The sequence below is a fragment of the Hemiscyllium ocellatum genome, assembly GCF_020745735.1.
Source record: "Hemiscyllium ocellatum isolate sHemOce1 chromosome 27 unlocalized genomic scaffold, sHemOce1.pat.X.cur. SUPER_27_unloc_12, whole genome shotgun sequence".
NCBI lineage: Eukaryota > Metazoa > Chordata > Chondrichthyes > Orectolobiformes > Hemiscylliidae > Hemiscyllium > Hemiscyllium ocellatum.
The window spans coordinates 864,793-891,712 of NW_026867479.1; positions in this window are offsets into that span (position 1 = coordinate 864,793).

Here is a 26,920-nt window from a genome sequence, read left to right on the forward strand (position 1 = left end):
TTGCCTGCATGTGGCTCATATCCCTCGAAATCCTTCCTTTTCATCTACCCGTCCAAATGCTTTTTAAAATTCCCCCTCACCTCAAACATATGCCTTGGACTCTGGGGAAAAGACCTTGGATATTCACCCTATCCATCTATAAGGTCACTCCTCAGCCTCCAGTGCTCTAGGGAAAATATCCCCAGCCATTTGAGCCTCTCCCTGTAGCTTGAACCCTCCAACTCTGACAGCAGCCTTATAAATCTTTTCTGACCCCTTTCAAAGTTTCACAACATCTTTCCTATAACAGGGAGACCAGAAATGAATGCAGTCTTCCAAACATGGACTAACCAATGTCCTACACAGCCACAACATCACCTCCCAATTCCTGTATTCTCTGCTCTGACCAATAAAGGAAAGCCTACCAAATGCCTCCTTCACTATCCTGTCTACTGGTGACTCCACTTTCAAGGAACAATGAACCTGCACTCCAAGGTCACTTTGTTCTGCAACATCCCCCTTAACTGTGTCAGTCCTGCCTGGATTGCTTGACCAAAATGCAAACCACACACTTCTCTAAACTAAACTGCTATTCCTTGGCCCATCAGCCCACCTGATCAATTCTCATTCATAGTGAACTTTCTTTCCTCTCTTATTCCTTTGAAGGTGAAAATCTCCACCCCACACCCTCTCCCTCCATTCTCAGTTTGCTGAACCTAATCCCTGCTGTAACTCATCCTGAAGGGTCTGCTTCATGCTGATTAACAGGCCCACACTCGGTGGGGGACCTAATTGAAACAAGGAATACCGAACAGCTGGGACAGAGTGGAAGTCGGAAAGGTGTTTCCATTGGTTGGAGGGACTAGAACCAGTGGGCACAGCCTTAGAGTAAAGGGAAGACCTTTCAGAATGAAGGTAAGGAGAAACTTCTTCAGCCAGAGAGTGGTGAATATATGGAATTCACTGCCACAGAAGGCTGTGCAGACCAGGTCACTGAGGTTATTTAAGATTGAGATGGATACGTTCTTGAGTCTCAAGGTGATGGAGGGTTACGGAGATAAAGTGGGAGAATGTGGCTGAGGAACCTATCAGCCATGATTGAATGGCAGAGCAAACCTCGAATGTAACAATTTCTGCTCCGATGTCTTATGTTCTCTTGCTGTCCTGGACACACACACAGAGCACATCAGAAGCAGGAGTAGACTGTTTGGTCTTTCAAGCCTGCACCAACATTCAACAGATTGTTGGCAGATTCACAACCATCGAGATGAATAGGTTGGGACTTGTTCACTGGATCACAGGAGGTTGAGAGGTGACCTGACAGAGGTTTATAAAAGCACGAGGGGCATAGATGAGGTGACCATTGGGTATCCTTTCCCTAAGGTGGGGGTTTCAAGATTAGGCAGCAAATTTGAAGGTGAGAGGAGAAAGATTTTAAGAAGGCAGGGAGGGGCACTTTTCTTTTTACACAGAGTGGTTTGTATGTGGGATGAATGTGGACGCAGGTTGAGTAACAACGTTTAAAAGACATTTGGATAAGTATATGAGTAGGAAAGGTTCAGAGGAATATGGGACAAATGCAGGCAGGTGGGACTAGTTTAGTTTGTGAATATAGTCGGCCTTAGACTAGTTTGACTAAAGGATCTGGTTCTGTTGGTGTCTGACTCTATACTGGTGTTAAATCATTTACTTGCCTTCCCCCAGAAACACCCACTTCTTTGGTGTTCAAAAATCAGACGAACTCAGCCTTGGATAATGTTCAATGAGCCCCTAACGCAGGGAGACATCCCCACTTCTGAACTCAATTCCTCTCGCTAATGTACCCCATGCCTTGCTGATTGCTTGCTGCACCTGTCCAGGCAAAAGTGAGGACTGCAGACGCTGGAAATCAGAGTCTAGATTAGAGTGGTGCTGGAAAAGCACAGCCGGTCAGGCAGCATCTGAGGAACAGGAAAATCGACATTTCAGGCAAAGGCTCTTCACCTGCTCCTGTCTGACAACTGGCAGTGACTGGTGTAGAAGGACGCTGAGGCCCCTTTGCACATCCACATATCATTCCTGATGGAATGCTCGGGACCGAAATGTCGACTCTCCTGGTCCTCGGATGTTGCCTGACCTACTGCCTTTTTCCAGCACCACACTTTGACTCTAATCTCCAGCATCTGCAGTTCTCACATTCTCCACATCCCAATATATCACCATTTAAACAATACACCGCCTTTCTGCTTTTTTTTCCACAGCAATGGCTATAACTTCACATTGAGATACTGCATTTGCCACGTGTTTGTAAATTGTGGTCTTCTCTACATCGGGAAGACCGAGTGTAAACTTGGGGAACAGCTGGCACGCGATGGGCGTCCCCCAGAGTTTTGCTGACACCAGTGGGCATGCGTACTGTGTTACTGACACCGGATAACATGCGCAGTATGCTCACTGGGCATGCAGGTGTTCGTGTCAGATTTTAAGAGTCCAAATGCCAAAAGGTAAAAAAGGGGTAGAGCCACAATTTGTTTTTCCCTGTGGTTCGACACTTCATTACTTTTGCATTCTGTCTGGCTGCTCAACTTTTGTATGTCTTTTCCCCACGTTGGGGGGCGAGTCCAGAACTGGAGGGCATGGGTTTAGGGTGAGAGGGGGAAGGTTTCTGAGTGGTAATCTTTTTGCACAGACGGTGGTGTGTGTCAGCCAGAGGAAGTGGTGGAGGCTAGTACAGTGATAATATTTAGAATGCATCTGGATGGGGATATGAATAGGACAGATTGAGGGATAAGGGGTCAAATACTGGCAAATGGGTCACTGGATTAATTCAGGATATCTGGTCGGCACAGGATTTCTGGTCGGCATAGACCGAAGGGTATGTTTCTGTGCTCTGTGACACTATTTCTAGATAGTTGGAACAACTTCACTCAGCCATTCACCCCTTACAATCAAGATCAGAGTGGTGCTGGAAATGCACAGCAGGTCAGGCAGCATCCAAGGGAGCAGGAAAATCGACATTTCAGACAAAAGCCTTGAATGCTGCCTGACCGGCTGTGCTTTTCCAGCACCACTCTAATCTCCAGCACCTGCAGTCCTCACTTTCGCCCATTCACCCCTCCCAGCCTCTCCTGAGCAGTGGCCTGACTGCGCTTATTTCAGTGAAAGTTTCAGAAAGATTTCAGCAGCTCTTTGAAAAACTTGAACGTGCATTCTGACTTTAATGATGTTTCTGAAGATATCATTTTAGGTATTCTCAATTTTGAAGATCAGCCATTTCTCACCAATCCCGACTCCCAGGTAGAGTCATCATCATCCATTTTGTGTGTGTGTATGTGTGTCCTTTGAAGGGCTTGATCCAGCGGTCAAAGCTGGTTCGAGGCACGAGAAAGGACAAGTGTGGTGGGGGCTGTGGAGAAAAGAGACAGAATGGATGTGGGACAGAGGGAGAGAAAATGGACGGTGTAGAGAGAAACTGTGTGTGTGTGTGTGGAGGGGTGGGGAAGAACAGAGAGAGAGAAAATGAGTGGGTTTGATAGCGAGATTGGGCAGGGGAAGAGAGAATGGACGTGGCGGAGAAGTGGGCGATGGCACAGGGCAGGGTGACACTAGGCACACGGATACACAGGATGGCCACTGAGCCATCAGTTGGCCAACTTGACACACAAGATGGCCGCCGGATCACAATACTGACAGAAACAGCAGAGCAGATACAGACACTGCCTGGGGGCCACCAGAATGCCAGCACAATGGACTCACAACCCAGGTGATTAGTTTAAGGCGGGTGGGGGAGAGAATACACATGAGTATTGAACACTGCCCGACGAAGTGAATGGGTCCGGCCAACACCTCTTACAGAAATGCTAACACCTTGATACAGACTCAATCCCAAATGCTAATAGCCAGGGCTGCAGGAATCCTCCTTCTCAGGAAGAGCAATGAGCGCCCATTACTACAACAATGGATTTCCATGCAGACATTGAAATGGACAATGTCTTCACTGAAACTGACAACGACTGTGCGGAAATTAACAAAGGCTGTGCCTGAACTGACAATGATTGTATCAACTATCAACGATTCTGCAAGGACTACTATAAACAAATCATGTTACAAAGACAATAATCTCATCCCTGACCGATTGTATCACAAGATGTGTAAAAGTTTCTTGACGTGTGCTCCGGGTCGAGAGAAGTCTCGCTGCTGACACTGTGCTGTTGGTGTCTTTCTCTCCCCGGAGCCCCGGGATTTCCTTGTGCAATCAACTCTGTCATTGAACCGCAATTCTGACTCCGAGCCTGGTGTTTTTCCCCACAACAGGGGAGAGAGAATGGGCGGGGGTGGCAGATGGTGGAGGGGTCGAGAGAGAGAGAGAATGGATGGAGAGAAGATGGTGGGGGCTTGGAAAAATAGAAATGGGTCAGAGGGTGTGGTGGAGAGAGAATAGATGGGGGCAGAGGGTGTGGTGGTGACAGAGAATAGATGGGGGCAGAGGGTGTGGTGGAGAGAGAATAGATGGGGCAGAGGGTGTGTAGAAGGACTGGTCAGAAGTCAGAGGGTGAGGAATGAAACGACAGGGTTGCAGAGGGTTGCGTGAGAGAGAATGGACAGGCTGTTTGGAGTATAGAGGGAGAATGGACAAGAAGCTGGGGATGGAGAGAGAATGGACAAGGGGCGCTGTGGATGGCGGGGGAGAATAGACACTGGGAGCTGTGGGTGATGGGGGGAATGGACAGGGGGAGCTGTGGGTGATGGGGGGAATGGACAGGGGGAGCTGTGGGTGATGGGGTGAATGGACAGGGGGAGCGGTGGCTGGCCAAGATCAAAAAGGTTGGTGACAGTCAACACTTATCAGATTTTTTCTGTTCCAGAAACACTTACACTGGAGTCTCCCAGAAGAGGGGAGTCTCGTATGTATTCCTTCAATTTGTTTTAAAATAATTGCTGTGTATCTTAATTGTTAAGGTATATCTGGCACATAGAAAGGTGGCTGTGGTTGTTGGAGGTCAGTCATCTCAGTTCCAGGACGTCTCTGCAGGAATTCATAGGGGAGTGTCTTAGGCTCAACCATCTTCATCAATGACCTTCCTCCATCATAAGGTCAGAGGTGGTGATATTCACCAATAATTGTACAATGTTCAGCACGGTTCACAACTCCTCACAAACTGAAGCAGTTCAGTTTGAAATGCAACAAGATCTTAACAATACCCAATGGGCTGATGAGTGACAAGTAACATGTATGCCACGCCAATGCCAAACAATGACTCATCCCCAAAAGAGATAATCTGACCAAAAGAGATAATCTGACCACTGCCCCGTGATATTCAACAGTGTTACTGTCACTAAACACCCCACTATCAACATCCTTGGGGTTTACCAATGACTAGAAACTCAACTAGACTAACAACAGACACGATGGCAATAAGAACAGGCAACAGGTCAGGAATATTGTGACGAGGAACTCCCCAAACCCTGCCCATCTTCTACAAGACACAAGTCAGCAGTGTAATGGAATACTCTCCCACCAGCTTGGATGGGTGCAGCTTCAACAACATTCAAAAAGCTTGATACCATCCAGGACAAAGTCGCCTGCTTGACTGACATCATCTCCACATACATCCATTCCCTCTGCCCACTGTTAAGAAGCAGGAGTGTGTACGGTGTACAAGATGTACCATGGAAATTCACCAAAGATACTTAGAAAATACCTTCCAAACCAACAACCACTTCCATCTAGAAGGACCAGGGCAACAGATACTTGGGAACACAACGTCTTGCAAGTACCCCTCCAAGCCACTCACCATCTTGACTTGGAAATATATTGCTGTTCCTTCAGTGTTGCTGGGTCTAAATCCTGGAATACCCTCCATAAGGACATTATGGATCACCTTACAGCGTGTGGACCACAGCAGTTGAAGAAGGCAGGTCACCATTACCTTTCCAAGCGGAACTAAATGCTGGCCAGCCAGCAATGCTCATGTACCATGAGTATCTTTTAATAAATGGTTGGAATCTGCAAACTAAAAAAAAACAACGTTCAGTGGAACAGACGTCGGGCTTTGATTTGGTCCTTATTTGAAGACGGACAAAGAGCGATATGCTGAAACTGAATTGGAAATAGAATTTCGAGTTAAAAACCTGTAGTGTTTCACTCAGTGGATCAATTGAAAATCGATTAAAGATTGGCTCCTGACGTGTACGTCATGAACACATGAAAAAGGACGGTTAAGAAGGCATATGGGACTCCTGATTTCATCTCTTTCATGACTGATGTAGTACCCACAAGCCCATGCGACCCAGATACTGCTCTATCGGCTGTGAGCAATATTCGTGGTGCGCATGTGTGAGATCGGCATGGGGCCCCGCCCCTCGTCGTTCTGATGGACGGTGCGATCAACCTTTGGGAATCCCAGGAGGACCGGAAGGAGTCTGGTCCTCCTGCCAATTAAAACCCCCGCCATTGGCTGAATGCGGAAGTTCGACCATGAGCTTCTGAAGTTCTGTTGCTTCTCTCTCTCTCTCTGAATGAACTTCAGTACAGACTGCAACTTCCTTCCTCTGTTTAACATCTGGGAGTACCGCCCTCTCTTTTCTCGCCCACTTTCCCATTTCTTTTCTCATCCTTGGGTTCAGCTGTTGGTTGTAGGAGCTGAGGGAAAAAGGAAGTCAATCGAGGTGAAGGGACAGACTCTGGAAAAGGTTGGTTTAGATCTGTGCCTGTTAATGTTTGACAGGCTTTGTTTCCTGAGCTTGATACATTTACTTGTCTGGCAAAAAAAGGGTGGCCTCTTAATCCATGTTGGGGATGGAAGTGGATTATGCTGTGGGTGACTTGCTCGTAGTAGTCCAATAAGTATTGGATAAGTAATCATGACACACAGACCTTGACTATTTCTTCGGGAGCTCACGGGGAGAGTCAAGTCGACCTAACAGTCACAAGTCACTCCAACGAGAAACAGAGTTACGTGATTTATATAGGCCACAGTCATTTAACAATTTAGCAAACTGTTAATTGCAGGATATTGAGCAACAAAGTCACTTTGCCCAGCGACGTAGTGTCTGGATGGTGTTGCTTAGTAGCTGATAAGTGTGCAATAGGTCCTTGCAAAGAGAAGGATATTCCCATGGAAGGAAAGAATTTGTTTATCAGGTAGCAGTACAGCTGCAAGTCCGAGTGTCTCTGAGTCTAGGAATTAAGGGTAGTTGGGACAATGCAGGGAGGAGAAGCTTGGACAATGGATAGATCAGCCATGATCTTAATGAATGGCGGAGCAGGCTGGAAGGGCCAAATGGCCTATCCTTGCTTCTATTACTATGAAACTATAACCATGCATTTCCCATGGCAAGGAGGAGAAAGTGAGGTCTGCAGATGCCGGAGATCAGAGCTGAAAATGTGTTGCTGGAAAAGCGCAGCAGGTCAGGCAGCATCCAAGGAACAGGAAATTCGACGTTTCGGGCATCAGCCCTTCAGGAATGAGGAAAGTGTGTCCAGCAGGCTAAGATAAAAGGTAGGGAGGAGGGACTTGGTGGAGGGGTGATGGAGATGTGATAGGTGGAAGGAGGTCAAGGTGAGGGTGATAGGCTGGAGTGGGGTGGGGGCGGAGAGGTCAGGAAGAAGATTGCAGGTTAGGAAGGCGGTGAAGCCTTCCTAACCTGCAATCTTCTTCCTGACAACTTCCCATGGCTAACCCACCTAACCTGCCACATCCCTGGACACTGTGGCCAATTTAGCATGGCCAATCCAAATCATGGCTGGTGAGCAATGTAGTGACGTGGAAAATGAACATCAGAGAACAACAGAAAAGGACAAGGAGAGTAAATGTATCAGCAATTGAAACTGAATACTAATATCACAAAAATTGAAATAATACATGGTGAGTCTGAATATGTGCTGCATTGTAACAAAAGTGAATGAATTGACTGCACACATTGAAGTGAATAATTATGATCTGAGACTCCTTACAGAGACATGGCTTCAGGATGGCAAGGATTGGATCGTGGATATTGAAATGTAGTCAGATGGGAAGCGAGGTAAAGGCAGAGGGTTGGCATTACTAATCAAAGCGCTGAGCACATGGTAGTCTGGTGTCAGCTGGGGTTTCAGGGCCTGATTTCTCTGTCCTCTGATCTCCCTGTTCCCACAGAGTAAGATGTCGGTCTGTCCTCAGCTTTGCTGGACTGCTGCTGAAGCTTTCACGCCTCTTTTACAACTTCCAGAACAAGAAAACATTCAGTCAATCGAGAGCCAACCCACAATCTCTCAGCTTGTCACCCATCCAGGCACAGAGTGTAGTCACAGCAGGGAATCAAGCAAGAAAAATGAAACAAAATCAGAAATAAATAAATGCTTAACGTTTGTTCATTAGGAAGTAAACCAGAAATAGGGGTCTCCCAGGATTCTGAGAGTGCCCTACTTGAGGAATTCTCTCTCCCTTCGATGTAACAATTAGTATTGTTGGGACAAAGTAACTCGTGTGTCAAATCGTTTAAAGCAAAGTAGTCAGGAGAGGAGACCTTGAGTAATTAACTAGCTTTATTCGTTGCCATGGGGAATACCTCTTTGTTCAAAACAATGTCTGACTTATTCTAATAAAAAACTGAATGTTACAAGTTTTATGCTAAAGCACAAGCCCCACTCTCCATTAATCATGCAACTGAGGGGCAGTTGTAAGGTTCACATACATTGTCCAGATGTTTACTTTCTAATGTCTGCAAAACTGAATGTTTTCTTATACTGCAGGTTCAGCTAGGCTCGAATTACTAATAAGGGACAGAGAGAACCAATCCATCATTCTATGAAGCAGCACAGTCTAATGGCCTGAGGAGGAGAGACAGACTGCAGCTACAAGGTTAGGCTATCAAAACAGAATTCCTTAGCCAGGGCTCAGACAGCATTATGTTAACAGGCTACATTTTCCTCTAAACATTGCTTTGTGATAAAATGGCTTCCATGCAGTTTTGTGTCAATTTTGATCAAATTCTCCCACAATCCCTCCTTTTTTATTAAAAATAGGAGATTGTGGATGTCAGCAAAAGGGGGATTATACCCAGAGCAAGGGGGATTGTCAGGAGGTGGTGTTTGGAGATCGGACTGTTAGTCCTCTGGTTCAGTAAGGACAGGGGCATAAGGCTCCTGGGATTGGAAATCATCATCAGGGGTTCCATCAGGAAGGGGAAATCTCGGCAACTGGGAGTTCGCTGGAGAGGAGGGCCACAACAGTGAACTGAGCTGAGCACGGGATTGTCTGCGGGGTGACTTTGATTTCCAATTGAGCAGTTCCAAAGGCAGGGGGAAAGAAAGCTTCAAGTCACTCAAATTGCATAAGGGCTCGCTTGGTCCGAGTTCAGGATGGATGGGGATATAGGCACATAGCCAGCAGCTGGAGTGGTTGACCTCTGTGCATAAAGAAAAGTATTAAACTGTAATTTCTGTTTACTAGAGGTTATCAGGCCCAATCAAACATAGTTAGTGAAAGAAAGATAAGAATGAGTGCAGTAAAAGGCAGAATAATCAGGCTAAGCCATTCATGGATGAAGGCTAAAAACGTGGCCCTGGTGTTCCTCCAGGAGGCAGTGCTCATTTGCATTGTGTTGTGTGTGTCCATGCGGCCTCCCCATGACTAGATTAGATTACTCAGTGTGGAAACAGGCCGTTCGGACCAACGAGTCCACACCAACCCACCGAAGCGCAACCCACCCAGATCCATTCCCCTACACCTAACACTGCAGACAAGTTAGCATGGTCAATTCACCTAACCTGCACATTTTTGGACTGTGGGAGGAAACCGGAGCAACCAGAGGAAACCCACACAGACACAGGGAGAATGTGCACACTCCACACAGTCTGTTGCCTGAGGTGGGAATTGAACCCAGGTCTCTGGCGCTGTGAGGCAATAGTGCTAACCACTGTGCCACCATGCCACCCATGACCTTGACTGCTGAACGAGTAACCAGTAGGACTAGGAATGGGCCGTTCCATCTCAGCTCCAATATGCCCCAGTCCTAATGCTGAGTCTTGGCGGACCCGTGAATGTAAACTCTGAAGAGTTTTGGTTAACTGATGCAAATATTTCCCACTTGTCCAACACTAGAGTGTCAGCTGTTTCAGCCATTGGGATGGTTTTGATTCATCTACGAAATACATCTACTCTTATTAGACAATATTCATAACAATGTACGTGAGGTGATTCTATAAAAGCAGGTTGTAGACATGGAAAAAGGCTGACCAGGCAAGGAGGTGGTTATCTCTCTCTCTCTCTCTCTCTCTCTCTCTCTCTCTCTCTCTCTCTCTCTCTCTCTCTCTCTCTCTCTCTCTCTCTCTCTCTCTCTCTCTCTCATGCGCATATGCACACATAGAAGTCCAAAGCAGTGAATGTGTATCTGCGATACATTCTATTTTGCTCAAAAAATGCACAATCTGTAAGCAGTCAATACATGCAATATTTTGTGAATTTTGCTTTGGAAATAGAATCAGTCTGACTCAAGACCGGGACAGAGAAGACTCTGACCTCACACCTTTAATGCATTGTCTGAGTTGAGATGTCACATTTTGCTGTAAAACCTTGAGTTACCTTGAGAAGGTGACAGACAGAAAATGTGGGATTTACACAGTAATGATACCTCAACCTATTTGAAAAGATGAAAAATTTAGCAATCCAGGTTTGTTCCATATATCATTTCAGTGGCAGGATACTAGAATGTTTTGCTATAAATTCTGTGTCTTGTGATATTATTCTCCATAACCACCTGATGGAGGAGCAGCACTCTGAAAGCTGCTGGTTCCAAAGAAGCCTGTTGGACAAAACCTGGTGTTGTGTGGTTTTTAACTTTGTCCAGATTAGGGTGGGTTGACCCTGCTAAATTACCCATAGTGCCCAGGGATGTGTAGGTTAGGGTGGATTGGTCATGCTAAATTACCCATAGTGCCCAGGGATGTGTAGGTTTGGGTAGATTGGTCATGCTAAATCACCCATAGTGCCCAGGGATGTGCAGTAAAGGGTGGATTGGTCATGCTAAATTACCCATAGTGCCCAGGGATGTGTAGGTTTGGGTAGATTGGTCATGCTAAATTACCCATAGTGCCCAGGGATGTGCAGTAAAGGGTGGATTCGTCATGCTAAATTACCCATAGTGCCCAGGGATGTGTAGGTTTGGGTAGATTGGTCATGCTAAATCACCCATAGTGCCCAGGGATGTGCAGTAAAGGGTGGATTGGTCATGCTAAATTACCCATAGTGCCCAGGGATGTGCAGGTTTGGGTAGATTGGCTATGCCAAATTCCGCATAATATCCAGGGATGTGCAGGTTAGGTGTATTACGCAGGGTTAAATGTAGAGCAATGGGGGTGGGGGAATAGGTGTGGGAGGGTCACCCTTGGGAGGGTCACCCTTGGGAGGGTCACCCTTGGGAGGGTCACCCTTGGGAGGGTCAGTGTGGACTCGTGGGACAGAATAGCCTGCTTCTACACTGTGCGGATTCCCTGAAGGGACGCTCTCTGGGCGGTCCGAAACCTGTTGATCTTCCAGCTGAAGGGGCTGACCCCGAATGAGTGTTGCAGACTGGCACATTCCAAGGTCCAGGACGACGTGTTGAGGGACGCACTGAAGCTTGGGGCAGCTGCCGCCAAGGGACGGTGGGGAAAGACCACCGTGTAACATATGCCTGCCTAACGAAGAACAGGGGGCCCACACAGTCATTTGGGCTCTGCTGACGCCTCAGCTAATTGTATGGGCATATGATTGAAAAATGTACAGACCTGTATAAAATGATAAATTCTGATCTCTGTATGTAAATGTTTACATATGTATGGCATGACCAATTGTACAGACCATCAAATTATTTTATGAATAAAGTATACCTTTGAAATAAAAAAAGTGGGGATTCCCTGAAGGGAAGGGATTCTCCTCCCCTTCTGCTGCAGGGCCGCGCAGGTGCAGTGAGGGGGCCCGCTGGCAACCTCGCCCCGCCACTTTCCCGCCCCTTTAGTGACGTCACGAGGCGGAAGTGGCCCTGTCAGTTTGAGTGACACCCCCTCCCTCTGGGCAACTCCTCATCCTGGGAGGGCCGGAGAAACGGCAGGAGGGGAAGTGTTGCAACTGGAGTGAATTCAGGGAGGGAGCAGCCTCTGCAAACTCAGGTCGGTTTCTTAATTACCCCAGTGAAGAGGGACGGAAGGATAGAGGTTGGGAAGGGAGAGGGCTGGATATCTTTTCTGTTTTGATGTTTAAAATGCACCCGATTCCCACCATTAACTGCAACAGGTACAAGTACAGCACATGCAATATTCCTCATTGCAGCTTCAAGCCGGTTTTGCATCCTCTGTTCTTCCTCCACCTTGGCTCCAGCACATTCAGCTTCCTTTCCTCATTCCCATCCCCCCGCCTGACGTCCAAGCTGACCCGTAAAAGTTCCTCCATTCTGTCTCCAGTGTCTTGTAGGTTTTGAAAACTTTCTCAATCCTTTAATTGAGTAGATGAGTTGGGAAGTTATGTTGTAGCTGCACCAAGTTAGGCCACTTTTGGAATGTTGTGTGCAGTTCTGGCCTTTCTGCTAGAGGAATGATGTTGTGAAACCAGAAAGGATTCAGAAAAGATTGACAAGGATGTTGTCAGGGTTTGAGTTGAACAGGGTTGGGCTGTTTTCCTTCGAGGGCCAGAGGCTGAAGGGTGACTCTACTGATTTCTATAAAATCATGAGGGGCATGGATAGGATAAATAGACAAGGTGTTTTCCCTGGGATGGAGGAAGTCCAGAACTACAGGGTAATAGGTTTAGGTTTAGGGTGAGGGTGTGGAGAAGATTTAAAAGAGACCTTTGGGGCAACGCCTATGTTGAGGGCAATGCATGTAAGGAATGAGCTGCCAGAGTAAGTGGTGGAGGCTGGTATGATCACAACCAGATTTAAAAAGCATCTGGATGTGTAAATGAACAGGAAGGGTTTATTATTTTTTATTAATTGGCAGCTCTGAGTGAACAGGATGTCTGTCACTCCTGTTTATTTTTAATTTTTTTTTCCTTTTAATCCCCACGCTACCGCCTAATTGCAGTAGTGCTTATTTTTTCCCCAGCACCCATGTTGTGTGTGTGCAGGTGTGAGACACAAGGTGTACGAATCTTTATTCAATTTCCAACACCAGGAAGAAAGGAAACACCCGAGTGGCCAGTGACGAGCAGTGCCCTTCACAAACAGGAAGGGTTTACAGGGATATGGGCCAAGTCCTGGTAAATGGGACCAGATTGATTTAGGATATCTGATCGGCATGGATGAGTTGGGCCTGTTTCTGTGCTGTACATCTGGTAGACAATGGTCCTCAGAATTCTGTTCCCATTAGAGTCTCCCTTAGCTCTATTGCAAGTGATCTTGGTGACGTTATGAGCTCTGAAAAGAAAAATGAAGCATAAATGCGCAAGGGAAGGATTCCGTTCCGAGTCCGTACATGGAGATGGGTAGAGTTACTTATGCCGCATAAGACCTGCTGTATCCCAGCCAGTGGAACGCAAGCTGTTTGTCTATACGGGCAGGAGGTATATGGCCCCTTTGTCTTACAGGAGTGGGTGAGACAAGTCTCAAATAGGCAGGAGATGTTATGTGGAACATGTACACCCATAGCTGGTTCCATTAAAGCAATTCTCATACGACCCTGCAGTAGGGTTAAAAGACATCAGCAAACAGGTGGCAGGAGGGCTCATACAGTATTGCAAAAGTTATCCTTTAACATTTTGACTAAAATGTTTAATTTTGAATTATACAACACATTTGCTGCACAATAGAAAATAGGCAGGAAGAGTAAGACAATTAAGAATGTTTGCCTGAACATCAGTGAATCTGTACAAACAGGACACCGAGTGATAACATACACGGCTGTTCCTTTGTGAAATTAATAACAATGTTTGATTCTGACCTCAAAATGGAACTCCCTATCAATTGACTTCTCCCTTGAATTATTGTCCTTCACTATTATCTGTCTAGTTCAGAACATGCAGTGCTTTTGTTAACTTTTTGTGTTTGTGACAGTACAGCCTATGTAAACTTGTGTATAAAGGTAGTCTGGTTGTGATAGTACAACAGAGTAGCCTGCCAGGGCTCTTGAAGGAAGAACAATGTCCTACTCTCCTGGGTTATTAGAATCCAGTTCGCCTGGCTTATAGGTATCAATGTTGTGTTGTAACAGTGATGCTGTTGGTAAATGAAGGGGATGATTGAAATTAAACTAAAACTGTCTGCAAGAGTTTTTTTAAATTCCAGACTACCAAAGGTATGATCTCCAGGATGAACCAAGAGAGGCTTGCAAGTTGAGTTCATAAGGAATTCCTTGGGCTGTCTCAAATCTGTACTTTATCAAGAGTTCTTCATTACTATTACCAACAAAGTGCGGTCCATTGTCCAAGCTAATGCACGCAGGTATACCGAAGCAGGGAATAATTTCCTTAAGCAAAATCTTCACCACAGTCTCAGCAGCAGTGTTAGGGGAAGGGTAGGCTTCAATTCACTTAGAAAAGTCATCAACAAGAAGCTAAACATATTTATAGCACTGACATTTCTGAAACTCAATGAAGTCCAGTTGAATTGTCTCAAAGGGACCCTCCTGCAAGGGAGTTCTACCCGGAGTGCAAGGCAAGCCTTTTCTGGGGTTATGTTCCTGACAAATAAGACACCGGCGGCTAACCCTTTGAGCTCGTTGTTGGAGGCGAGGATGTCACCAAGCCGTCAGGTGAAAGTCGGCGACCAAACGGGCGCCACTGTGAATTGCATAATGTACACAGTCAGTATCCCATACAGCGAAATCATCAGACATACAAGTTTAACTGACGGGAGGAGTCCAGAGTTGGAATTGTCTTCCTGCCTATCAGACCCCCCTTCTATTGTCTAAATACAAAAGTTGGACCATGAGCTTCTAAAGCTGCCATTGCTCCCCTCTCTCTCTCTCTGAATGAAGATTGAGCTTCACCCCAGACTGCAAAGCCCCTCCCCTGTCCAACATCTCTGAGCATGGTACTCTTTTTTTTCTCACCACCTTTTTCCAGAGTGGTGAAGGGAGGTGATTTGAAATTGGAGAACTCAATGTTGATCCTCAGGGCTGCAGACTGCCCAGGCACAAGATGAGGTGTTGTTCCTCCAATTTGCAGTTTGCTTTGTTATGGCAATGGAAGAGGCCAAAGATGGTCATATTTGGAAGGGGAATTAAATTGGGTGGTAACTGGGAGATCCAGTCGGCTTCTGTGGACCCAGCTGCGATGCTCGGCGAACAGTTTCCCAAGTTTATGCTAAGTCTCCACAATGTAGAGAAGACCACAGTTGGCAAACACATGGCAAATGGAGTGCCACAATGTCAAGTTACAGCCTTTGCTGTGGAAAAAAAAAGCAGAAAGGAGGTGAATTTCTGATGCTGGAGATCAGAGTCGAAAAGTGTGGTGCTGGAAAAGCACAGCAGGTCAGACAGCATCTGAGGAGCAGGAGAGTTGATGTTTCAGGCACCAGCCCTTCACCAGGAATGATGTGTGGATGTGCAAAGGGGCCTCAGCGTCCTCCTACACCAATCACTGCCAGTTGTCAGATAGGTGGGCGGCACGGTGGCACAGTGGTTAGCACTGCTGCCTCACAGCGCCTGGAGACCCGGGTTCAATTCCCGACTCAGGCGACTAACTGTGTGGAGTTTGCACGTTCTCCCCGTGTCTGCGTGGGTTTCCTCCGGGTGCTCCGGTTTCCTCCCACAGTCCAAAGATGTGCGGGTCAGGTGAATTGGCCATGCTAAATTGCCCGTAGTGTTAGGTAAGGGGTATATGTAGGGGTATGGGTGGGTTGCGCTTCGGCGGGTCGGTGTGGACTTGTTGGGCCGAAGGGCCTGTTTCCACACTGTAAGTAATCTAATCTAATCTAAGGTGCAGCAAGCAATCAGCAAGGCAAGTGGTATATTAGCAAGAGGAATTGCGTTCAGACGTGGGGATGTCTTCCTGCAGTTAGGGGGTCATTGAATATATTCAAGGCTGAGTTCATCTGATTTTGGAACAACAAAGAAGTGGATGTTTGTGGGGGAAGGCAAGAAAATGATTTCAAGACCAGTACAGAACAGTTAGTCAGACAGCACAGAAACAGACCCTTCAGTCCAACTAATCCATGCTGACTATATTCAGAAACTAAGCTAGTCCCACTTAGATTGGGCCATATCCTTCCGAACCTTTCCTATTCATGTACTTATCCAAATGTGCAGTTTCATAGTTCCTTGAGAGTGGAGTCTCAGGAAGATAGTGAAGAAAGCGTTTGGGATGCTTTCCTTTATTGGTCAGACAATTGAGTACAGGGATTGGGAGCTGTACAGGACATTGGTGAGACCACCTTTGGAATACTGCATTCAGTTCTGGTCTCTCTGCTAGAGGCAAGATGTTGTAAAGCTTTGAAAGGAGTTGGAAAAGGTTTACAAGGCTGTTGCCAGGGTTGGAGGGTTTGAGTTACAGGGGAGGGTGGATAGGCCAGGGATATTTTCCCTGGAGCATGAGAGGCTGATGTTTAGCAGTAAGGATAAATTATACAAGAGGGATGGGTTGCGCCTTAATAGGTGGGGGACCAGCATTCTGGCAGGTAGGTTTGCCACTGCAACACAGCTGTGTTTAAACTAAATAGCGGGAGGGAGGGGACAAACTGGAAGTTTAAGAAGAAAGTTAGAACAAGAGAAGTCAAGAAAGACAATGGAATCAATGGAGCAGAAAACTCAAAAGGATCATGCCGTAAGGTCATGGAAATAGGGATTGATAGGAAGGGTGAGGGGAGTAACAAATTAAAAATATTAAATATGAATGCACAAAGCATTAGAAATAAGGTGGATGAGCTTGAGACTCATTTGGAAATTGGCAGTTACAATGATACGGTGATAACTGAGATGTGGCTTCAAGTGGACAGAGCCTGGGAAATGAATATTCAAGGTATACGTGCTATCATAAGGACAGACTAACTGGCAGAGAGGGTGGGGTAACCCTGTTGGTAAGGAATGATATTCAGTCCCTTGCACGGGGAGGACCTAGAATCAGGGGATGTAGAGTCAGTATGGCTAGAACTGAGAAATTCTAAGGGTAGAAAGACCCTAATGGGAGTTATCTACAGGCCTCCAAACAGTAGCCTGGATGTAGTATATAAGTTGAATAAGGAGTTGAAATTGGCCTGTAGCAAAGATATTAGTACAGTTGTTATGGGGGATTTCAACATGCAGGTAGACTTGGAGAATCAGAATGGTACTGGGCCCCAAGAAAGGGAGTTTGTGGAGTGCCTCCGAGATGGATTCTTAGAATAGCTTGTGCTATAGCCTACCAGGTGTTGTGCAACAAACCGGATTTGATCAGGGATCCCGAAGTAAAGGAGCCATTAGGAGGTAGTGACCACAATACAATAAACTTTAATCTGCAGTTAGAAAAGGGAGAGGGTAGAATCAGAAGTGAGAATATTTCAGTTGAATAAGGGAAACTGGCCAGCTCCTCCCTCATACCTCCAAAGTTCAATGGTGCAATCCCCTAGCAGGGATGGCAGTGGAGGAACAATGGCAGGTATTTCTGGGTATAATGCAGAAGATGCAGGATCAGTTCATTCCAGAAAGGAAGAAAGGTGAGGCAGGGGTGGCCGTGGCTAACGAGGGAAGTTAAGGACCATGTAAAGACAAAAGGGAAAAAGTATAACAAAGATGAGTGGGAAATTGGAGGACTGGGAAGCTTTTAAAGAACAACAGAGGATAACTAAAAAGGAAATATGCAAAGAAAAAATAAGGTACGAAGGTAAACTGGCCAAAAATGTAAAGGAGGATAGTAAAGGCTTTTTTAGGTATGCGAAAAGAAAAAAATAGTTAAGACTAAAATTGGGCCCTTGAAGACAGAAACGGGTAAATTTATTACGAGGAACAAAGAAATGGCAGAAGAGTTGAATTGGTACTTTAGATCTGTCTTCACTGGGGAAGACACGAGCAATCTCCCAGATGTAATAGTGGCTGAAGGGCCTGAACTGAAGGGAATTTGTATTAGGCAGGAAATGGTGTTGGAGAGACTGTTAGATCTGAAGGCCGATATGTCCCCGGGACCTGATGGTCTGCATCCCAGGGTACTGAAGGAGGTGGCTCTAGAAATCGTGGATGCATTAGTGATCATTTTCCAATGTTCTATAAATTCAGGATCAGTTCCTGCAGATTGGAGGGTGGCTAATGTTGTCCCACTTTTTAAGAAAGGAGGGAGAGAGAAAAACAGAGAATTATAGACCAGTTAGGCTGACCTCAGTGGTGGGAAAAATGCTGGAGTCAATTATAAAGGACAAAATTACGACATCTGGATAGCAGTAACAGGATAGGTCAGAGTCAGCATGGATTTATGAAGGGGAAATCATGCTTGACTAATCTTCTGGAATTTTCTGAGGATGTAACTCTGAAGATGGACAAGGGAGATCCAGTGGATGTAGTATACCTGAACTTTCAGGAAGTCTTTGATAAAGTCCCACATAGGAGGTTAGTGAGCAAAATTAGGGCACTTGGTATTGAGGGCAAAATGCTGACATGGACTGAAAATTGGTTGGCTGACATGAAACAAAGAATAGTGAGAAACGGCTCCCTTTCAGAATGGCAGGTGGTGACCAGTGGTGTGCTGCAGGGATCAGTGCTGGGACTGCAGCTTTTTACAATGTACATTAATGATATAGATGAAGGTATTAAAAGTAATATTAGCAAATTTGCTGATGACACAAAGCTGGGTGGCAGGGTGAAATGTGAAGAGGGTGTTAGGAGAATACAGGGTGACCTGGATAGACTAGGTGGGTGGACGGATGCATGGCAGATGCTGTATAATGTGGATAAATGTGTGGTTATCCACTTTGGTGGCAAGAACAGGAAGGCAGATTATTACCTCAATGGAGTCAAGTTAGGTAAAGGAGATCTAGGTGTTCTTGTACATCAGTCAATGAAAGCAAGCATGCAGGTACAGCAGGCGGTGAAGAAAGCTAATAGCATGCTGGCCTTCATAACAAGAGGAATTGAGTATAGAAACAAAGAGGTCCTTCTGCAGCAGTACAGGGCCCTGGTGAGACCTCACCAGAATATTGTGCACAGTTTTGGTCTCCAAATTTGAGGGAAGACATTCTGGCTATTGAGGGAATGCAGCATAGGTTCACAAGATCAATTCCCAGAATGGCGGGACTATCTTACGCGAAAGATTGGAGCGACTGGCCTTGTATACACTTGAGTTTAGAAGGCTGAGAGGGGACCTGATTGAGATCTATAAGATTATTAAAGGATTGGACACTCTGGAGGCAGGAAGCATGTTTCCGCTGATGGGCGAGTGCTGAACCAGAGGACACAGTTTAAAAACAAGGGGTAGGCCACTTACAACAGAGTTGAGGAGAAACTTCTTCACCCAGAGTGTGGTGGGTGTATGGAATGCTCTGTCCCAGAAGGCTGTGGAGGCCAAGTCTCTGGATACTTTGAAGAAAGAGTTGGATAGAGCTCTTAAGGATAGTGGAATCCAAGGTTATGGGGATAAGGCAGGAATAGGGTACTGATTGTGGATGATCAGCCATGATGATGCTGACTCGAAGGGCAGAATGGCCTACTCCTGCACCTATTGTCTATTGTCTGATGGATTTTCATAAGGGGCATGGATTGGGTGAATATCCAAGGTCTGTTCCCCTGGGTATGGGAGTCAGAACTAGAGGACATACGTTTGAGCTGAGAGGGGAATGATTTAATAGGGACCTGAGGGGCAGACCTGCTCGCTCTCAGCAGTATCCCAGTGTTGTGAAAGGTATTAACTTTCAGGTGGATTTATCTTGATATTAGTCTTGACGTTTTTGCTTTAATGCCCCTGTAAGATCCTGAATCAGCATCTTCAGGAGAATTAGTTAGAGCAGAGTGAGAACAGAGGTGGAGAGAGAGTGTGGGATGGTGGAATAACGAAAGAAAAAATATTCCGCAGAAAGTAGAATTCCTTGTTCTGAATTTCTACACCGCACTGACAATGATTACTTTTGTAATCTCTTTTTAACAGAGTATTGGACAATCAGAAGACAGAAGTTTCAAAATCAACAGATGAAGGACTCTCCATTGTTTGCAGTCCTCGCTTTGACATCAATGTCTGACAGTCACTCATTCCATCGGAACGACAATAATTTTCCAACTATGATTCTGTGAGAAAGAACAAAGCTTTTTGGTTCCAGTTTGAGTACGTTTTCAGCATCAGTGGGACTGGATGAGAGACCATACTGTTGCAGCGCACTGTGTGGAGCCTGAAGCATTTATACGACCTGGAAAAAGAAATTCACAGTGGGGAGGGGCTCCACACATGTTTGTGCGTGGCTGAAGCGTTGGCCATGGAGAAACCCGAGGAATCCTGCCCCGTAGAGAAACTGTGGAAGTGTGGCGACTGCGGGAAACGTTTCCATGTCCCGTCTGTCCTGGAGACTCATCGGCGCAGCCACACTGGGGAGAAGCCGTTCTTCTGCTCTGTCTGCAGGAAGGGCTTCAGCAATTCTTCCACCCTGCTGAGGCACCAGCGGATTCACACAAGGGAGAGGCCCTTCAGCTGCCCCGATTGCGGGAAGGGCTTCAGCGATTCCACCAACCTGGTGACCCACCAGCGGATTCACATGAGGGAGAGGGCCTTCAGCTACCCTGAGTGCGGGAAGGCTTTTCGTGATTCCTCCGCCCTGCTGACCCACCGGCGGATCCACACAGGGGAGAGGCCCTTCAGCTGCCCCGAGTGCGGGAAGGCCTTCAGCAATTCCTCCACCCTGCTGACCCACCGGCGGATCCAAACAGGGGAGAGGCCCTTCAGCTGCCCCGAGTGTGGGAAGGCCTTCAGCAATTCCTCCAACCTACTGACCCACTGGTGGGTTCACATGGGGGAGAGGCCGTTCAGATGCCCCGAGTGTGGGAAGGCCTTCAGCAATTCCTCCAACCTACTGACCCACTGGTGGGTTCACATGGGGGAGAGGCCGTTCAGCGGGAAGGCCTTTACCCAGGCCTCCAACGTGCTGAGACACCAGCAGATTCACTTGGGGGAGAGGCCATTCCCCTGCACAGAGTGCGGGAAGGCCTTTAGCAATTCCTCCAACCTACTAATGCACCGGCGGGTCCACACGGGGGAGAGGCCATTCAGCTGCCCCACGTGTGGAAAAGCCTTTACCCAGGCCTCTGCCCTGCTGAGGCACCGGAGGATCCACACGGGAAGAGGCCATTCAGCTGCCCCAAGTGCGGAAAGGCCTTTACCCAGGCCTCCACCCTGCTGACCCACCAGCGGATCCACACGGGGGAGAGGCCTTTCAGCTGCTCAGAATGTGGGGAGAGGTTCAGTCAGCTGAGCCACCTGCGGAGGTACGAACGGCTCCACTAGGGGGAGAGCCCCTTCAGGGGTCCCAAGTGCAGGACGGGGTTCACCTGCTCGATTAAGCTGCTGACCCATCAGTGGCTCCACACCGGGGAGAGGCCGTTCGCCCGCTCTCAGTGCGAGAAGGGCTTCACCTGCTCCTCCTAACTGTGGACGCACTGAAGGGGCGACGGCCGAGTGCCATTATCGACTGGACTATCAACCCAGTTTTGGGGCTGCTGGGTTCGAATCCAGCCGCGGCAGATGGTGGAATTGGAATTTGGTCAGAAACTGGAGTTCAGAATCTAACGGTGAAACCATTATTTGTGGGGGCGGGGCGGTGGTTGGAGAAAACCCTCATCTGATTCACTCACATCCTTTTTAGGGGAGGAAACTGCCTTTGTGGGAAAGGATTCACTCAGTCGTTCCAGCTGCATCCTTTACCCGGTCTGGCCTACACGTGACTCCAGACCCACAGCAGTCTGGTTGACTCGACACTGCCCATCCAACTTACTTGGATACAGGTTGAAATTACTGAGGGAGGCAATACTTCCCACAGGTTAAGGCTGTACCAAGGATCCAATCACAAAGGGACAACTCGGTATTGACCAATACTAAGGAAAGTGTGGGTGTGGGGGGATGTGTGTGCACTTTGGTCTTGAGCTGTTTGAAAAGTAGCTACTTTTTCTCTACCTTTTTGCTGGGGGAGATCTGAAGCTGTAACAAAGTTGGGTCACAATAAAGATTACCTGAACTTACCACCGGGCTTATATTCTCATTGAAAGTTTTGAGCTCCAAGAGTTTTTAGTATTAAAGCTGCTCATTTCTTTCAGCCTCCTGCACTAAGTTCCAATGTTGTGTATCAGATGGAGCAGTGAATGAGTAGCTAGTATCATTAGAAATTGTAAATTTTTCGTGAGTGCAGGTGCTGTATCATTTCATCAGCATTGTAAAGTTTCCTGGCAGCACTGGACGTTTGGGCTGTGTTCACTAGATGTGGAGGTGCCGGTTTTGGACTGGGGTGGATAAAATATAAAAACTCTCACAACACCAAGTTTATTTGAAAGCACCAGCTTTTGGAGTACTGCTCCTTCATTGGGTAGCTGTGAAGCAGGATCAAAGACATTGCTATAAAATGTAAAAGATCACCGTGTCATGCAACTGATAGGATATATTGAACAAACCTAGATTGCTGTTACCTCTTTCATCTTTTTGAACTGATTGCAGGTTTCAGTTCGTTAGTATGTAAATCATAAGAACATCTTTCAAGTCATGTTCTTGAGATGATTTTAAGGTTTTATTTTTTTAAAAAGTCACATCTCAGCTCAGACAATGCCTTTAAAGGTGTGAGGTTCGAGTCTGTCAGAACCAGTCTGATTCAAGGTTGGGATACTATTTCCCAAGTAGAAATTTATAAAATATTACATGGATTGACTGCCTGCAGACTGTGTGCTTTTTGAGCAAAATTGAATATGTCTGCAAATATAGTTCTGCCAATACAAATTCACCCCATGGTTGTGCGTGTGTGCATGCAGGGGAGTGTGTGATTGTGTGCATGTGAGTTTGTGCGTGTTAGAGTGTGTGTATGTTTGGTAAAGTGAAAGTGTGGTGGAGTATAAGTCTGTGAGAGTGTTGATGTATGTGTGTATGAGACAGGTATGAATGCAAGGGTTTACATTTTACTAAAATAAGGAAGAGCAGGATGTGTACAGTTAATTGTAAGACCCTGGGTCATGTTGTAAAAGAGAGAGACATAGAGTCATAGAGATGTACAGCATGGAAACAGACCCTTCAGTCCAACCTATCCACGCCGACCAGATATCCCAACACAATCTAGTCCCACCTGCCAGCACCCAGCCCATATCTCTCCAAACCCGAGACATGGAGAGGTGGGGTTTAGGTACGTAGTTCTTTGAAAGTTGTATCACTGGTAGACAGGGTGATTTAGAGTACTGGATACAGTTCTGGTGGCCCTGTAATACGAAGAAGACTATTAGAGGTGATTCGGTAAAGAATCACTAGGACATTGCCAGGACTGGAAGGTTTGAGTTATCAGGAGAGGCCAGGACACCTTTCACTGAGCACAAGGAGGTTGAGGGGTGACCTCATCGAGATTTATAAAATCATGAGGAGTGGAGGTTCGGTGAATAGCAAAGGGCTCTTCCTTCGTGTAGGGGAGCTCAAAACTAGGAGGGCATATTCTTTCAAGGTGAGAGGAGAGAGATTTAAATGGAACCTGAGGCACTGTTTTGACGGAGGGTGGTTTGTGTGTGGAATGAACTTTCTGAGGAAGTGGTAGATGCAGGTACAGTTACAACATTTAAATGACATTCGGATGGGTACATGAATAGAAAAGTTTAGAGGGATATGGGCCAAATGCAGGTAAGTGGGGACTAGTTTAGTTTGGGAATCCTGGTCAGCATGGACGAGTTGGACCGAAGGGTCTATTTCTGTGCTGTATACCTCCACGAACTGGAGGTGATCTTATTGAAACCAGTAGAATTCTGAAAAGGGCTTGATAAGATAGATGCCGATAAAATGCTCTTTTTGGGGGGAGTCAATAGAATCCAGACAATGTGGAGGCAGGCCATTCGGCCTATCTATTGCACACTGGCCCTCTGAAGAGTGTCCCACCCATATCCATCCCCTCACTCTATTTCCCTATCCCCCACCTCACCCCAGCTCCAAACGTCGAGCTCAGCACTGTCCCCATGACTTGTCCTACCAGCCTATCTTCCTTTCCACCTATCCACTCCACCCCCCTCTGACTTATCACCTTCATCTCCATCCCCATTCACCCATTGTATTCTTTGCTACCTTCCCCCCACCCTCCTCGCTGACCTATCCCCTCCATTCCCATCCCTATTCACCCATTGTACTCTATGCTCCTTTGTCCACACCCCCACCCCACATCCTCTCTTCTCTCATTTGTCTCTCCACCCTGCAGGCACTTTACCTGTATTTGTGATGAAGGGCTTTTGCCTGAAACGTCCATTTTCCAGCTCCTCGGATGCTTCCTGCACTGTTGTGCTTTTCCAGTACCACTCTAATCAAGAATCTGGTTTCTAGCATCTGCAGTCCTTGATTTTACCCAGTATTTCCCATGGCTCATCAACTTGAAATCTACCCATCCTGGAGCACTATGGGTAATTTAGCACGGCCAATCCACCACAACCTGCCCATCCGGGGCACTATGGGTAATTTAGGACAGTCAACCCACATAACCTGCCCATCCCGGGGCACTATGGGTAATTTAGCACGGCCAATCCACCACAACATGCCCATCCCGGGCACTATGGGTAATTTAGCACGGCCAATCCACTACAACCTGCCCACCCGGGGCACTATGGGTAATTTAGGACAGTCAACCCACATAACCTGCCCATCCTGGGCACTATGGGTAATTTAGTACGGCCAATCCACCATAACCTACACCTTAGTCTATCAATTAGCTTAGTCCGCAAGCGTGAAAAATACAAGGATTTTAAAAAATCAGTGACGGTAAAAAGCACAAGCACAAGGTGAGTGACGGGGGTCTGCCCCGGGGCCGCACGGCGCCATTTTCCTAACGGCCGCCGCTTCCCCGCTCGAGCGACTTCTCCTCCCAACCGCCTTCGCCCCCGCGTGACGTCTGCACGGGGGGGATGGGCGGGGCCGGGGGAGCCTCACCGTCACCAAGCAACAGCCACCTCGCGCTACAACTGCTCATTCACAAAAACAAACTCTCCTGTCTCGCTCTGCAGCTGCAGGGGGGACACTGCCACGTTTCGAGGAGCCCTGTCTACATTGGGAAAGCTCACCGCTCCATTTAAACAGATATTCCGACATCTAATACAACACAGTTCCTCCTGAAGTAGAGATGTACAACACAGAAACAGACCCTTTGCCCCAACCCTCCATATCCTCAACTAATCTAGCAAATGGCCCTATCCCTCCAAACCCCTCCTTACACAGATACCCAAGTGGATGCCTCTTAAATGTTGCAATTGTACCAGCCTCCACCACATCCTCTGGCAGCTCATTCCATACACGTACCACCCTCTGCGTGAAAAGGTTGCCCCTTAGGTCTCTTTTATATCTTTCCCCTCTCACCCTAAACCTATGCCCTCTCGTTCTGGACTCCCCGACCCAAGGGAAAAGACTTTGCCTATTTATCCTATCCATGCCGGTCATAATTTTATAACCTCTATAAGATCACCCCTCAGCCTCCAGGGAAACAGCCCCAGCCTGTTCAGACTTTAGCTCAGACCCTCCAACCCTGGCAACATCCTTGTAAATCTTTTCTGAACCTTTTCAAAGTTTCACAACAGCGGGGAGACCCAGAAATGGAAAAGACTGAAGGGGGAAGTCAGCGGTAAATCTTTTGAAGAGGTTACAAAGGAGAGACCTCTGTCTGCAGCGGGAATGACCCCCACAGTAGCAGGTCGAGGTGGACGGCATTTAAGGAGAAGCTGGATACAGACGTCAGGGAGAAAGGAACTGAAGGGAATGCTGCTGTAAGGGAAATCAAGTGTGAGCAAGTGAAGGGGAGGTGCGTAGAGGCTCACATGGGTCAGAAATACTGAGAGAGACCAGTTGAGCTGAAGGACCTCACTGGAGACTCAATGGGACAGAGAGTGAAATCTTGGATCCACCTGCAAGAGAAGGAGAAACACGAGATTTACCACCCAGGATTAAGCAAGTCCCGCAGATTCTGCAGATCACTTTATTGGCTAGAGCACTGAGTATAGGGTTTGGGGTCTGGACAGGATGTTGGTTAGGCCACTTTTGGAATACACAGGAACCTCGATTATCCAAAGGACACATGCAGGGTGTATTTCAGTTGCTTGACGATTAGATCCCTCACAGTGTGGAAACAGGCCCAACCAGTCCACACTGACCCTCCGAAGAGTAACCCACCCAGTCCCATTTCCCTCTGACTAATGTACCTAACACTACGGGCAATTTAGCATGGCCAATTCACCCTGACCTGTACATCTTTGGACTGTCGGAGGAAACCCACGCAGACACAGGGAGAATGTGCAAATCCCACACAGACAGTCACCTGAGGCTGGACTGAAACCCGGGTCCCTGGTACTGTGAGGCAGCAGCGCTAACCACTGAGCCACCGTGCTGGTTCATCTAATTCCGGATAATTGAAGTTCCTCTGTATTATGTGCACTTCTGGTCTATCGGAAAAATGTTGCAAAACTTGAAAGGGTTCAGAAAAGATTTGCAAGGATGTTGCCAGGGTTGGAGGGTTTGAGCTACAGGGAGAGGCTGAACAGGCTGGGGCTGTTTTCCCTGGAGCATCGGAGGCTGAGGGTGACTTTAGAGAGGTTTATAAAATCATGAGGGGCATGGATAGGGATAGACAAAGTCTTTTCCCAGAATTAGAGGGCATAGGTTTAGGGTGAGAGGGGAAAGATTTAAAAAGGGTCCTAAGGGGCAACATTTTTCACACAGAGGGTGGTGTGTGTGCGTGTGGAATGAGCTGCCAGAGGAAGTGGTGGAGGCTGGTACAATTGCAACATTTAAAAGGCATCCACTTGGGTATCTGTGTAAGGAGAGGTTTGGAGGGATAGGGCCATTTGCTAGATTAGTTGAGGATATGGAGGGTTGGGCCAAAGGGTCTGTTTCTGTCTGTGTTGTACCTCTCTACTTCAGGA